This window comes from Ambystoma mexicanum, chromosome 10 (genome assembly GCF_040938575.1).
Source record: "Ambystoma mexicanum isolate Mex_15411 chromosome 10, UKY_AmexF1_1, whole genome shotgun sequence".
NCBI lineage: Eukaryota > Metazoa > Chordata > Amphibia > Caudata > Ambystomatidae > Ambystoma > Ambystoma mexicanum.
The window spans coordinates 1,225,101,457-1,225,117,321 of NC_090932.1; positions in this window are offsets into that span (position 1 = coordinate 1,225,101,457).

Consider the following 15,865-nt stretch of genomic DNA (forward strand, 5'->3'; position numbering starts at 1 on the left):
ATGTCCTCTTCCTCGAGAGGGAAGCTCCCAGACCCTCCCCTCCAGGGATCAGTAGGCAGCCTGCCATTGTCCTTGGCTGGGCCCCAAACGAATGTCTAATCAGTTCATTGTTGTCAATATGCGAGAACCTCCAGCATCAATTAAGCCTTCCTGTAGCAGCAAGGTGTTAACATGAAGATTCATCTTTCCCAGGCTGGGCACTGTCAAGTCAGAATTCATTATTTAATTCCAAACTGGGTTTTGACTTTAAAGAATTACCTACAGCTTTCATTACAAACTTTAACTTGAACACAGTTATAGGTAGATTTTTATATTTAAAGAATTAGACCTTTCACCAAGACATGCTTTTAAATAAGTGATTTTTTCACTTCTTCCCTGGAAAAGCATTTTTAAACTGAGTCTTTTAAATCCACTTTTCTTATGCAGCACATCACTTTTAATTCAGTATTATTTCTGTCCTTAAGTGCTGGGCTTTGGTTTGCAATCTGGATATATGTATCCCGCCTTTGTTTGGAGTTTTCTCTGTACAGCTCAAATTGTTATATGTTGCCACTTTTAGCCCATTTTTCCAGTGTAACTGAAAACAAACTGTTGCTGGACTGGTTTTTCATCAAATAGATTTCTTAGCTGCTCTCAGTCAGTGAGGCCCGGTTTCTCTGAGCCACCTGGAGGATCTGTGATTTCAGTACACTTTTAACTTCAATGGTTCACTGGAAAATGAATGGATCTAGCGCCAAAACAGCAATGTGAAGTTTGCAAAAGCTGCATTTTAAGAGGCATTTTCGATGTTTAGCCCAATTCTGTGGCCTTGCTTTATGTTAACTGTAACAGCACCCACTGGCATTCTCCTGCAGTGAGAATTCTGTTCTCACCCCCTCTTTGACTGTGTGGCAGGGGTGTGCAGCCTTTGGTGAGTGTGACCCATGCGCAGTTTGGCAGATTTTTGCGCACACAGGGGTTAGCGCATCCATTTTTGGCTGTTTCTTTTGCCCTTTGTAAATTGAGGCAGTGAGGCTCATTTGTATGGGTTAAAATATCCGACAAACTTATACTGGAGAATTCTGAGTAACTGCTCCAACTGGTCTACCTTAGTTTCACTGGCTCTGAGTTTCAAATACAACTAACGCAAATCTCATGTGTTGACCAAAGAGTACATGGAACCGTGGCTATCAATTTGGTGAGTTTTGGGGATGAATGCATGCCACTGGGCTCTGCCTTGGATGATAGCATGTTGTGTAGCAGAGCTATCACTGCCTTAGTGTACTGGGGTAACTACATACTGCAATTCAATTTACAAAAAAGGTCTCTTTATCATACATTTACAGGAACCGATGGGCTCTTCATCATCAAGATCAACTTTATTTTGGTTGTACACCATAAACGCAAAACAAATCAATACAACAGAGTATCAATACAATCATATAAACAAACAGCATTATACCCAATCTTGTGTTACTGCACAAGTTGCAAATGACAATAATCACCATTTTTTTAAAAGAACATCACAATACATGGAATTCTGAGCAAAATAATAGGTACATGATCCAGGGAGGTGTCTGAAAGCAAACAAACAGAGTAAACCAGCATCAATGAATGCCACATCCATTTCAGATGAGAAATCTATTGTCTACCGCTGTTTAAGGACATGTTCCCTCTTTCTGAAATCAGTAAATAAAAACATTGACACCACATGGTTGAGGAGCATAATTTCATTAATATAAGAGTTGAAACCAGATACAGGCTTAGCAATGGTTTAAGCCACTTGGGTCTCAAAGCTTCATATAATGGACAAGACAACATAAAATGCAGATCATCTTCCACTAATTTCACACATGCTCGACAAAAAACAGATGTTCCTTTCCCCCAATGTTTGGTAAATTTAGCAAGGGGAAGAATGCCCCCTTAGAATTTAGTAAACAGAGATTTCTTCTTCATTCCTGCTGGGTTCCATAGCCACGTTACATTTAATTTTCAAATAACTTGCTGACATTGACCTATGTAACAGATTTTTAATCTAGTTCCCAAAGCCCAATTCACAACATTTCCCCTTAAGAGCTGGTTTGGACTGTGAGGTAATACTAGATGCCATAAGCAATTGTTTGACATATTTCAGCCACAGTAAATATTTCACACCATCCAGAGATAAGAAATCAACAATACCCTCTCTATAGGCGTTGAGTTCGTCCAAGTTCCAGAGGTCCACATCCTAAGCCAGTATAACAAGGGTTTAATCATAACCTCACATTTAATTTCGATATGCCCCAGTTCAGGGGCTACTAACAGAGGGGGCAATCGAGGGGAGACACAGAAGATGCTTCAAGAATTTCTTTTCATTCGTCTGAAGAGGAACACATTACGCATGACCACATAATTCTGCACCATAAACTATTGCTGCAATGGCCTGGGTAACATATATGATCAGAGTTGAGGAAATTGACCTTCCTCCAAAATGGTCTGAAAAGCCAGCTTCTGCACCAGCTTGTCTAGTTAGGTTGCTCTTTTCAACGTGTTTAGCCCACTTCAAGTTATTGACAAATGTTATTCCCAGATATTCAAAGCCATTCACAGATATCAAATAAATTGTTTAAATAAAATATAGGCTTGGCATGATAAAGGCAACCTGTAGTACGACACATTATGGCTTTTGTTTTAGATGTGTTCATAGTCAGGCTTTTAGTCACATGTAATGTTCCAAAGGTCGTAAGGTGATGCTGAAGACCAGCTGGACTTTTTAACAACAGCACTGGATTATCTTTGAAGAGTAAAAGGCTCCACTAGACAGGGCCCAACCTTGGGACATCTAATGATGCTGCAGACATATCTGTGGCTAAGCTGTTTATATATAGCAAGAATAACAGTCAAGCAAATATACAGCCCTGTGTTACGTCTATATTGACGGGGAAGGAATTTGTTAGTTTGCCCACGTAGTTCCATCTGACACAAGCATAATTACAGGAATACAGTAAGAGAAAGAGGGACTAGCAGTTGGTCAAAACCTTCCACAGTTTATCTCTTGGGACAATGTCAAATGCCATCTGGAGGTCAACGAACGCCATGTAGATAGGTTGGAATTGAAGTATAACAAGTTTTTGCAAAATGAGGTCCAACCTAAAAGCCTGGTCAATAGTTTCCACCCCCCTCCTAAAACCTGCTTGTGTATAGGATAGAATGTCATGTTCCTCAGCTCATTCTTCCAGAGACTGCAATAAGACTTTCGCATATATTTTGGCAAGTGAGTTGGTCAGGGATTGGGTCTATAATTCATAGGAGGTTGCAGGTCTCCTTTCTTATGAATTCAAAATATGGTGCTCCCCTCCGACAGGCAAAATCAAAGAACTGTTTATCTCATTGAAAAATGTGGTCAAGAAAGATACCCATATAACCGGATCTCTCTTAAAGATTTCGGCCTTGAATGAAATCAGGCTTTCCCATAGTGTTGGGAAAGGAAAGCTTTCTCCACTTCAAGAGCAGTGAAAACAGCTTCCTGGGATGGATGCTCAGCAGAGTCAAACCCCTCAACCCTAATAATGCTCTTACAATGACAGGCACTAATTCAGTAATGGAGTGCTAGACAGGTGTATTCGATATGCCTGATATCCAGTCAAATTTCGAAAACAAATTTTGAAATGCCATTAAAAAAAATGCGGAAAAAACAATTCTGAATGTTTTTATTTTTTATTTTATATGTTTTATTTTGGTTTCGTTCGTAAAAAAAAGTGTCAAAAATAAAAAAACACAGAGGGTTGGGGGAACCCCCTCATTTAAAAATTAAAATTAAAAAAACATTTGAAATTTTTTAATTTCTTTTTTTTGGCATTTTTGTGTCGAAAAAATTGTATTTCGAAAATGTGACGTTCGAAAAAGTCACTATAAACCGATATGCCTACTGTATTGACAGTCATGAAGGACAAATGAATGTCAAACAAGCAGTTGGACCAGATTGCTGACCTAAGAGCTCCTGCATCTACCAGACAAGGAACGGTCTGACCACCCACCTCACATTGGGCCTCATTACGACCCTGGCGGAAATCGAAAAACGATGGCGGAAATGCAATACCGCCATCGAATAGCGCTCGGTGCGATCATGACCCGTCACCGCAAAGTACGATGCCATTAGCGACACCGTAGTGAACGCCAACGCTAACTGCACCAAGTACGCGCGCGCGCGCCATGCCAAACCGTAATTACCACCATGGCGCAACGGTACGCGAATTCCGACCCTAGCGGACATGCACCTAACGCCATCAAGCACGGCGGAAAGTACCATTCCGCCATGGTGAGAAGTACGGCATCGCGAACCAACCGTAAACGGCCCTACTGAGTGCTTGTACACCGCTCCCTGGCCACATTGTACAACCCCCCGTAGGTCCAATGAAGTCACACAATACAACCAGTGAAATGTACTAGTCATCCATGCCTGCCAACGAACAAATGAATCTCAAGAGGGCCCAATGGGAGCTGCAGGGCACAGATGGCACGAATACAGAAGCTATACAAATGGACATGACCTCAGTCTCCCACCAAGAAACGCACGCAAACACAGGCACCTGTGACCAGCAATATTCCGATAATCACATCATTCCACCAATCCAACTGGCTGACCGGCATCTGTTACACAAAAGCTAATCCCCCGCCCCTGAGCATGACATCATCAAAACAGTCATAATGGCAGCCCTTATCCCTGACCTCACTGGGCTTCGTAGGCAAACGCGCCCAGCACAGTACCACGCTACTATACCCCGAAGCTGGAACCCAATGCAGATCTCTTCACAATACATCGCTCCCCAAATAGTAATATGCCACATCACTTGCAAAGAAGAACGCTACACGGTTCATATCAGAATAGAAATTTAATGCACAACAAATTCTCCAAGCCCATACAGCCATTAGGCCATGAACTCCAAAATACATTTCACCATTGTGGGCTGCATCCGCAATAAATGACCAGCTACTTCTTGTGTGACGCCCTGTTCCTTCATGGTACACAGGGGCTACATTCCCGTACGAAAAGGCAACATGGAAGCGCCTAGAACCGCAGGGCCGTCCCAATAGGGAGGCACTAGTCCAGCTGAAAGGCCGAAATGTTGCTCCTAGCCACTAGTACTGCGTAAGGGCATGTGGCCCATTGGCGATCGTCCCATAAGATCGTAATGCTGCTCCACTGATTAACACGAAGCAGCAGGTGTCGGGAGTAAAATCCATCTGCAGGAGTGGCATACAGATGGCAGTGGCAAAAGGGGAGGAGATACCTGTCAACCAAATGAAATGAAAAAGAATAGCATGGCCATCAGAACTACATTTGAATTACTCACTTCAATGATCACACCAAATCCACAGCCATATGCATGCTAGCCCACTCCAAAGGATCATCACCACCCAAAAACCACTTGCGAATCATAACTATCTATATCGAGGTGAAAACACTATCACAAACGAGTGTACCTGTGCATGCGTCTGTTAAAACAGAATCCATCAGATGGGATTGGTAACGTGCATAGACACAAGTGTCTGAAGGCGCGTCGAGACAGGGAGGGCTCAACAAGGCCAGATAGACGATGGTCCCACTATGGCAGCCCTGCATCACATAGCGCAGGGGAGGCGGATAGATTCCAAGAAGCCCTGTACATGGCAAACTCTGTATCAAATCATCTGTCCATGCATCCATACATCATTCCCTCATCCCGTAATGAAAACGCCTGTTTCCATACTCACATAACATGTGAAATGTCCATTGAGTCTGTGCGTTATGCAGCCTGCAAAATCCACTGTGCCCCAGCCCGTTATTCCAGTGTTGTGAAGTAACATGTATTTGGGAACGTCCGGCCTCATCGCCCACGTCGCTATTGCGCATCCCAAACTATTCATATCAATCATTGCATCCTCGCCATGGCCCCTGTCCCAAGGACATTGAACAATAGAACGTTATATTTGCAGTCAGACCTGTGGGCATCTCCTCGCCGCTAGCTGAAAACCGAAAGCGCCGCCCTTCGAATTCCTCATTTGCAACATCACGTCGAAAAGGCATCTGTGGCCGCTTGAAATCACAAATTAATCCATCTAGTGCGGCTGTGTGTGAAAATGGCAACTGCCTTCACTCACAAATGGGACGCCCCGCCCGTCGGTGAAGCTCGGTACAGTGTTGCATGAGGGTCCACCGTTACTCGAGTACTACGTTCCACTGACCCTTCACAAGTCTGTTCGCGACTGCAAAGATAGTATGTGAAACAATGGGACCATAGCCGAATGAACATATCAACCAATGTTACACTGCCATCGGGTACAAATACATGATTGCAATAGCAAGATGCCATTCGTCGAATTGCAGCGTTGTGTGCGGGACGTGCTCGCCCAAAGGGGAGTGCAGCTTGCACAGGTGGAATGAATCACCACAGGTGGAGGCCATACAGCCTGAAAACACATAAATTGCACACCCAGTCTCCTCCCACAACCACACCCACTCCGAAATGCTACCGGCAGGACTAGCCATGTTGGCCCTGGGGGACCTGATAGCACTGCAAGTACTCCAACTTCAAGAAGAAGACGAACACCAACTACAACCGGCCGCACGGCGGAGACGCAGGAGGAGGAGGAGGCCAAGGCAGGGCCAGCAAGGGCCGCCAGCACAGCCACTACCACCACGCAGGCAGCCCGCAATCCCACGCCTCCGAGCACATCCGTTCAACCTCACTGATGAGCAGATCCACACCCTCTACCGTTTGGACCGGGACACCATAACCGCCATTGTGGACATGACACAAGCTGACCTTGTCAGCATGATAGATAGCCCAACCGCCATCCCACCCCTACTGAAGGTGGTGTCTGTACTACACTTCCTGGCCACAGGCACCTACCAGCACACAGTCGGACAGTTGCATGGCATATCACAGCCACTGTTCTCACGGACACTATTGCAAGTGCTCGATGCCCTCCTGAAGCACGCAGACGACTACATCTCTCTACCACGCTCGGAGCAGGAAATTACCAACACAAAAGTGGGATTCCATGCACTTGCCGGCATACCGGGTTGCATTGGTGCCATCGACTGCACCCATGTGGAATTGGTCGTCCCACATGCCATGGAGGCCCAGTACCGCAACCGAAAACAATTTCATTCCCTGAATGTACAAATGGTGTGTGACTCCAACAGGATCATTACACATTGTTGTGCCAGATTCCCTGGATCAACCCATGATTCTATGGTCTTGAGGAACTCTACTATACCACGCTACATGGAGCGACACGCAGGGAACAGATCCTGGCTACTCGGTGAGTCTCATTTCATGCATGATGATGTGGGGTATGTGATGCGGCAATGACCTGGCAGGAAGGGGGGGGAGGGTGCGTACGTAGCAATGGCATTCCTCAATATTCCTTTCTTGTCCACATACAGGTGATGCCGGGTATCCACTGAAGAGATGGCTCCTCACACCAGTCCGGAACCCACGGGACCAGCATGAGGAGGACTACAACCATGCCCACTCACGTACCCGTGTAGTCATAGAACAGGCATTCGGCCTACTGAAGACTCGTTTCCGCTGCCTCAGCAGGTCTGGCGGGGCACTCCTGTACCGCCATGTGAAGGTTGCAAAGATGGTCATGGCATGTGTCATGCTCCACAACATGTGCGTACGTAGAAATGTGCCCATGCCCCCTGACGCAGAACTGCAAGCACCTGATGATGGTCATGATGAGGGTGGGGATGTGGCAGCACCTCAAGGAGTCTGCGAGGCACAGGAGGGCCGTGACATTCGTCAGCATCTCATAGATGCATGCTTCTAGCACTCACGCCTGGTGGCTGATACATGGACACGGGACTCGTGGCACTGTGTGTGTCTGGAACATGCACAATATGGACTGTACGCCTATAATGGCCTCGTACACAAAGATCAATGTCCACACATCTCATTGCATGATCGTGCATTGTTTATGGCATATGTGATATCATGTTAAACACCCTATCGACCCGCCACCCAAGTGAGCCCAACACACCCCCTCCACCCTCCTACCTCCCCCCCGAACACCAGTGTCCAAAGATGCTCATTGTCAGTGGGCTGTCGCTATTGCAAGCCCCCTCTGCGGGTATCATGGGCACCCCTGCCTGTGGAGCGCAGGTTCCTCCCAGATCTACGTTGGGGGCTGCCCTGGACGGAACTTGCAACGGATGATGTCTCTGCCTGCTCACGTCCATGCATGTCCCTAAGGGTTTGTGAGAGCTCAGTGAGCACATGGCGCACTGCGGCAAGTTCGGCACATACGTCTTTGGACGTCGCATGCAGTTCCCCCCTCAGGCTCTCGGTGCTTCTCTCCATTTGTACTCTCAGGCTCTCGGTGCTTCTCTCCATTTCTACTCTCAGGCTCTCGGTGCTACTCTCCATTTGTGCCCTTAGTGTCTCTGTACTTCTCTCCATTTCTGCCCTTAGTGTCTCAGTTGATGTTTCTATGGCTGCCTTAGTGCCCCCACATTCATCGGCATGGTCCTTGAGGAGCGTGGCCAGTTGCTGCTGTTGCACGATTACCTGGTCGAGGGACTGTTGCCTCTGCTGGGCCATGGCCATTTGCGGTGGTGTCACAGAGGGGCTGATCACCTCATGTTGCCTTGCCACAGGGCTTGTGGGGGATGGCCAGTCGTCGTCTTGTGGGTGCCCCTGCGTGGTATCCTCATGGTGTACGGGATGGAACAGACAGGGGGATTGAGACAGGTCATGGATGGATCTAACTTCGACATCCCCGTTTTCTGTGTCGGAGCATGCTGCCATTAATGCAGTATCACCTATGGTGCTGCTGCCACCAGAAGCAGTGCCTACTGTGACATCCATTGGGGGGACCTGTGGTGGTGTTGTTGTGGGCATGCTGGCTGCTGGGGTGCCTGTTGGAGTTCCCTCCTCTGTGCTGCCACTTGATTTGTGCTGCTGCCGTGTCTTGATGCGTGCAGCTGAGGTGGAGGGTCTTTGGCCGTTGGTCTTGGCCCTCTTTGCAGGTGTGCTGGTAGGGGTGTCCTGGAGCTCGTCGTTTGGATCGGACCCTGTGGTGGAGTAAAGGAGGGCAAGCGTTATTGATGGGTCTGTGGGAATTGGAATGGCAATGTATCACATGCATTGGGGTGGTACCTGAGGGTGATTTGGGTCGGGGCCTTGGAGGTGGTTTCATTTGTGCGTGGAGTGAGGGTGCAGTTGTTTGGCAGCCTGCAGTTAGGGTGTGCCTGCTGCACGTGTAGAGGGTGTTTTTAGGATTTTTAATTATTTATGTATTTGATGTGAGTTTTAAAGTGTGCTATCAGGCCTATGTATGTGGACGTTCTCCTGGACATGTGTTCCTGTTGCACTATGTGGGCACGTGGTACTTCACATGATTGGACATTGTGGTTTTGGCATTGTTTTATTTGGGACACCTACCTGAATCTTCGGATGTCTGCACTCCTTTCTCCATCCCTCCGACTCCCTCTATGCTCTCCATTCCAATGGTGGAGGCACAGATTTCTTCCCAGGGGGTCAACTTGATGGGTGATTCCGATCCTCCCCCGGTAGCTGTGGCAATGTTGCGGTTGGCAGAAAGTATGCTACGGACGCGTATCCGCAGGTCGTCCCATCGCTTTCTGCATTGCTGTGGGTTGCGGGGTGCGGTCCCCACCGCACTTACCCGCTGTGCCACCAGGGCCCATATGGCCTTCTTGTTCGCAAGTGCCGTCCTGGTCATTTGCGTCGAGAAGACGACGGCAGCATTCTCCTGGAGGGTCTCCGTGAGCACCGTGAGTTCCTCACGGGAGAAGTGGACCTGCCGCTTGCGGTCGCACGCTTTCTTCGCTACTTTTCCCATTTTTCTTGGTTTCACTAGGGTGGATGACGGGTTGGGATGTGTCTCAGGGTAGTATTTTTAATGGCTGTGTGGAATTTGTGGTTTTATAGGTGTACGGCGGGATGTGTACCGTTCCGGGACCATGCTTTTACTTCCGTTTCCGTATATTTACGGTCACCGTACTTTCCGGTTGGCGCTCACTGCGGTGTCCGCTGAGATGGGTGGCGGTATTGCACCTAGGGCGCCGTAAGGCGGCGGTGTGGGCCGTTTTGGGGTCATTTCCGCCATCGCGGACTTTGCACTTCCGCCATGGCGTGGTGCTCGTGCCTGATGGGTCGGAATGAGCCGCACTTTGCTCCATCGTGCAATGGCGGAAACGCTATTTACGCTATGGCGGTCCGGTCGGTTGATTTCCGCAAGGGTCATAATGAGGGCCATTGTCTAATTTGACCATATTGATCTACTGAAATTAGCTGATTTTTTACATATTTTATCTCAGTCAGCCTCAACATTGATAATCACTTAGAGCATTTGGTATTCATTTCTTAGTTTAAAACTAGGGGCAGTGAGTTTTGGGAATTCATGAATCTTGCTTTTGAGGTAGGATGAGAAAATTCAGCTGTGGTTCATTCAGACCTTAATTCTTCCATTGGCCCTCCTCTTTGCAGTAATTACAGGCTGTTGGACTAGGGTACTTGCGCTGCTGGCTGTCTTGTAGGGTACTTCTCCATCTTCCTCAACCCCTCCATTTGCTCCTCCACTATAAATCCCCCTGCCCTCTTGGGGCCTGGCCCTGGAGTTTTGCTACTGTATTTTAAAAACTTGCTTTCAGTTGTCTCCTTCTTCTGTTCCTGACAAGCACAGAGTTGTTTGCCACTGTCACATGCTCAGAGAGGGATTCTGTCTGCCAACCAATACAGATAATTTTGAGTTGCATTTGGAGCTTAGTTTGCAACCCAGAAACAAAGGTGCTGGCTACTGCCTCCTCTGCTGTAAATTCTGGCTTCATTATACCTTACTGTTCTTTGAATACTTTTTCCAGTCTGTCCAAATAATCGCTGGTGACTCCCCTTAATTCAGTTACAATAATGTATCTTTCCCTAATCTGTTTTCTAGGACCACAGTTTGGGAACGTCTACTAAACGTTTGTTGCTGGCCTGTTTCCTTCATGTTCCCTTTCACAGATCATCAATTGGCCACTGCTTCTGTTGAGTAAGTCTCTTTCTTACTCCTGCTGGCATTATTAACTGTGCAAGCTGATTCATATCAGCCCTAGAACAGTCAGTCTGTGAGCTGATATAGGTTCTCCTTGAGACCCATATGGCCCATTGCTTGGGTTGCCCTAGGTGGGGTAGTACAGTTGAGAATGGTGCAGCTACACTGTTCATATACTCATCCTATCAGGGTGTGGTGGGTGCACCAGTAAATAATTCAATTATATTCTTAGCTGCCTCCTCATCCTACTCATAGTTTACCAATCGGGGGTCCAGTAAGTGGATTTATGGCCTGGTTCTTCTCCCGGTCAAACCCTGATCCTCAGACTTGCAATCTGCTCCTTAAGATTATTATTCATGTATTTAAATCCCCTAATTTAGGAGCTACTCTTCCTTTCTGATGCCTATTTATGCTATTCAGAATAATTGCCCCAGTGTGTTGGGCACATTTTACCCTTTCTAAATATATGGCACAATTTAAATTGGCAAGCGGTCAATGTGTGTAACTTCTAGCAGGAACTGGTTATGATGATTTTCCCTTGGCAAATTATGCCATTCCTGTAATTTTTTACATGTTCTGCACTATATTTGGTTTACATATAATTTACCAGTGAGCGCCTGGCTGGAACAGTGACCTCTTTAGGTTGTTCCTTAACCATGTTTTATTTATTTTTTTGTCTCTTATTTATTTCTTCTACCTGATACTGACCACTTCATCATCTGCCATTTTACATTCACGCATCCATATACACTCACACCCCCATTATGGAAACCCCCATTTATCTGCAACCCATTGGAGGAAAATGATGGGGTTCAAAGACTCTGCAATGTGCCCCTGAGAAGGTCATAAAGAACACGCTTAACTAATATTCCCGACCAAATTCAATTCTAGTTTGAAAAAAAAGCAGTTAACCAAAGGGAGTGTTTCATATTACCAGACAGCGATAAGATGCTACTGTGACCTATGACATTATTAACCAGACACAGCCCTTTACTGATTATACTACCGATTATAATGGTATGACTTGTATACCTCTGCATATGATCCCACTACTTTATCAAAGACCAGTTCCTGGTTTGCTTCAAAGATGCACCTCCTAGAGTCATCGGGCCTCATTACACGGTAGGTGCTAAAAAATGGGATTTACCGGCATGGCGCTATTAGCGTGTCCGCCCTCACAGGAGACCACCAATAGCGCACCATTACGAGTAAGCGGACACGCGCATAGGGCCATGCCGGTAAATGACCCTACCGCCATGCCGCAAAAGCACCTTACCGGGCCCGCCCAAAGTGCTGATAGCACCTCCGCCCTCACTGTACATGCTATTAGCGGTCACCGCTATTAGCGGTGACCGCTATTAGCATCGACCGTTAAATAGCAGAAGCGGAAATAGCGTCATCGCACCGGACCGGGAAAGAGCACGGCGGCCATCTTTAAAAACACAATCCATTGCCATCCTCTGCCCCCTGGACCATATTGGAGTAGTGAGCTGTGTGAAATCAACCGTGACACCTGCATCATGCCCAAGGCCCTGAAGAAAACCTGTGACAGGCAGCGGAAGGAAAAGTACACCAACGAGGAACTGGTCATGTTGACACAGACCCTTGCAAAGCATGTAGAGGTAGTCTTTGCAAATGATATGCGCCGCGCCATCTTGCTCAAGAAGAAAGCCATCTGGGAGGAGGTGGACGTCAAAGTCAGTGCCGTGGGCACCAGCACGCGCACTGTGCGCGAATGCAGGAAGAGGTGGGATGACCTCAGGCTGCGGGTGAGGGGCATCCTGGCGGAGAACCACCGCATTGCCACTGCTGGCGGAGATGGCTCCCCAATACGCCTGAAGGAATGGGAGGAGACATGCGCCAACATGATTGCCACCGAGAGCATCGAGGGAGTGGGCAGCATGGAGGTCGGCGTGGCTACCACTTCCGATGCAGGTGAGTGTACACATGACAGGATGCGGTGTGAATGCACAGTCACCCCCATATGTGAGCCCAGACCCCACTCATGCATGGACACACATCCACACATGCACCCATCCATCACCATGTCAGTGTCAGACCCAAACACACACACATGCACACATCACCAGAGACAAGTCCCAAACTCAACCATGCATGGATGAGGCACTGAACTGGCACATCACCTGCATCCACAACTGCTAAGTCCCAATGTCCACAACTGCATCATTCCTGTAATTTACATTGAGTATATTGAAACGCAACCAATGCCATCCCCCTTCTTGTCCCTGACAGGCTCACATACAGATGGGGAGGATGCTGCTGATGCATCAAAGGCACCACCTACATCAAAGAGGCCAAGGGCACAGGAGCCGGAGGAAACCCCTGCAACATCCAGGGGCAAGGGTGGAAGGCCACACTTGAAGAGTGGCAGCCTACGTCACAGTGCCACTGCCAGGGCAGCAGTAGCTGCACCACCAACTGTGGCCCCACCACCGGAGGCAAACACACTGCCAACAATGCCAGACACCCAGGGCCCACCATCAGCTGCGGCAAGCTCTGCTGGTGAGGCAGCCGCCACTGGCCCCCAGTCCGATCCAGAGGACACCCTACTCCAGCACATGGAGATGCACACCCCAAGCCCCCCAGGAAGTCCAGAGCCCGTGGCATCCCAGACCCCTAGTTCTGATGGGACTTACGAGGACACCAACCCTGCAATAATGTCACCCATGCTACCATCACCTGTTGCATTGGAGCCATCTGAGGGCACGGCATCCAATGCACGGTCACCCGGCACTGATCACCAATTCACCGCCATCCTGCAGCGCCAACAGGAGCTGACCGTGCTGGTTGGGCAGCATGTCGCTGGGGCTGCAAATCTCACAGAGAAGATAGTCCAGACGGCGAGGCACTCCACTGAGCGCATGGACGCCAACACGGACAGGATATGCAATGAAATTGCAAGTCTGAGGGAGGTGCTTGTCCGCATGGCAGACACAATGGACCGCCACTTTCACCCACAAGGCCAGTCTGCCCCATCCTCGACTTCCGGGTCGACTCAAACAAGCCCCCTGAGGCGCTCGATGTGAACCACCAGGCGCACGTCTGGCAACCCTCAAGACCCTTCCAAGGACAATTGCAATTAGGGGGTTAATGGGGATACCCCGGTGTGCATTGGCCAAGGCAGAAATGGCAGAGAAATGAGGGACTGTTGTGGGGGGTGGTGGGAAGGGTGTTATGGGTCTGTTGTGGGGGGGTGGGAAGGGTGTTATGGGTCTGTTGTGGGGGGGGTGGGAAGGGTGTTATGGGTCTGTTGGGGGGGGAAGGGTGGTGGGATGTTGTGGGGGGGTGGGAAGGGTGTTATGGGTCTGTTGGGGGGGTGGTGGGATGTTGTGGGGCTTGCACTTCTTCACCTTTATGTTAGTCAATACACTGGTTTCTGATGAAAACACAGCCTTGGACATCTTCATTGTGTGTGTGTGTACTTCATTGGCGACAGGGTCCATTGCGTGCTCTGAGACATACACCAGTGCATTCCTCCCCATATCCATGTGACAGTACGAAAACATTTTCCGCAGATTGATTGCCTGATCAGATGCTGTCTCACAGCACGTGCCTCCTGGCCATTCCCTCTTGCAACGCCTGCATCCCCTTCACCTCCGTCCACATCAACACCATCATCCTCATCATGTGCTTCTATCCCAACGTCAGGGGGCAGTGGGCTATTCCGTCTGTCACACATATTGTGCAGCATGACACATGCCATGGTGATCTTGCCCACCTTCTTATGTCCATACAGGAGAGCAGCACCAGACCTGGTAATGCACATTGGACGTGACTTCAAGAGTCCAAAGGTCTGCTCAGTCACAATGCGGGTATGGGTATGTGCATTATTGATTACCTCCTTGTGCCTATTCTGTGGTCTCCGTACAGGTGTGAGGAGCCAGGTTTTCAGGGGATAGGCCGCATCACCTGTATGGGGGGATGAATGGGGTCCTGTTACTGTTCACCTCAAGGGCGGCCTGTTCACATCACACAAATTGACATAGCATTGTGATGCAAGTGCTGATATGTGCGCATACATGCAGATGGTCTGTGTGACAGCAACGTGCAAGTGTGTGGCCGACCCTGCAAGTAGAAATGGCACAATAATGCCTACAACAGTAGTTTTCACATGTCCTGGGTGTGGCCCGGTCTTAGGTGTCCCTGGGCCAGGCAAATTTTGTAGCACACTGCTTGTGTACTGACATTCTGACACCAATGTTGCCATGCTGTGAAGCATCACTTCCGTGGTGCTATAGGTGTGTGGTTCAGTGCCATGTCTAGGGGTGTTCCCTTTGCATGCATTCAAGGGTACATTGCTGGGTTGATGCTGTGATGCGCTGATTCTGTATTACCATCTTGACGCCATGTTGATGATGTGTGTAATGTGTAGCGTGGCATGATGTGCAATGGGGATGGATGTGTAATATTTTGCAGCCTGCACTGTTCTCATAGTCGTGCAGCATCAAATTGCATGTGGATGCTTCTCAGGTACATTGTGGCCTTCCCTGGAGAACATTGGCGTACATCTGTATGTCCATTTTCCCTACGTACGCCAGTCAACACCCAGTTGGAGTATGTATCTCCCCCCCCATTCACACCCAGTTGGAGTATGTATCTCCCCCCCCCATTCAGACCCAGTTGGAGTATGTATCTTCCCCCCCATTCACACCCAGTTGGAGTATGTATCTCCCCCCCCCATTCACACCCAGTTGGAGTATGTATCTCTCCCCCCCAAAATCACGCTGCCATGTGCTTGCCCTGCTACTCACAAAGTAGCCACGTACGTTGTCCGGTGTGTGGCTCCATGTAGCGTGGCATACTTGAGTCCCGCAGAACCATGGAATCATGTGTTGAT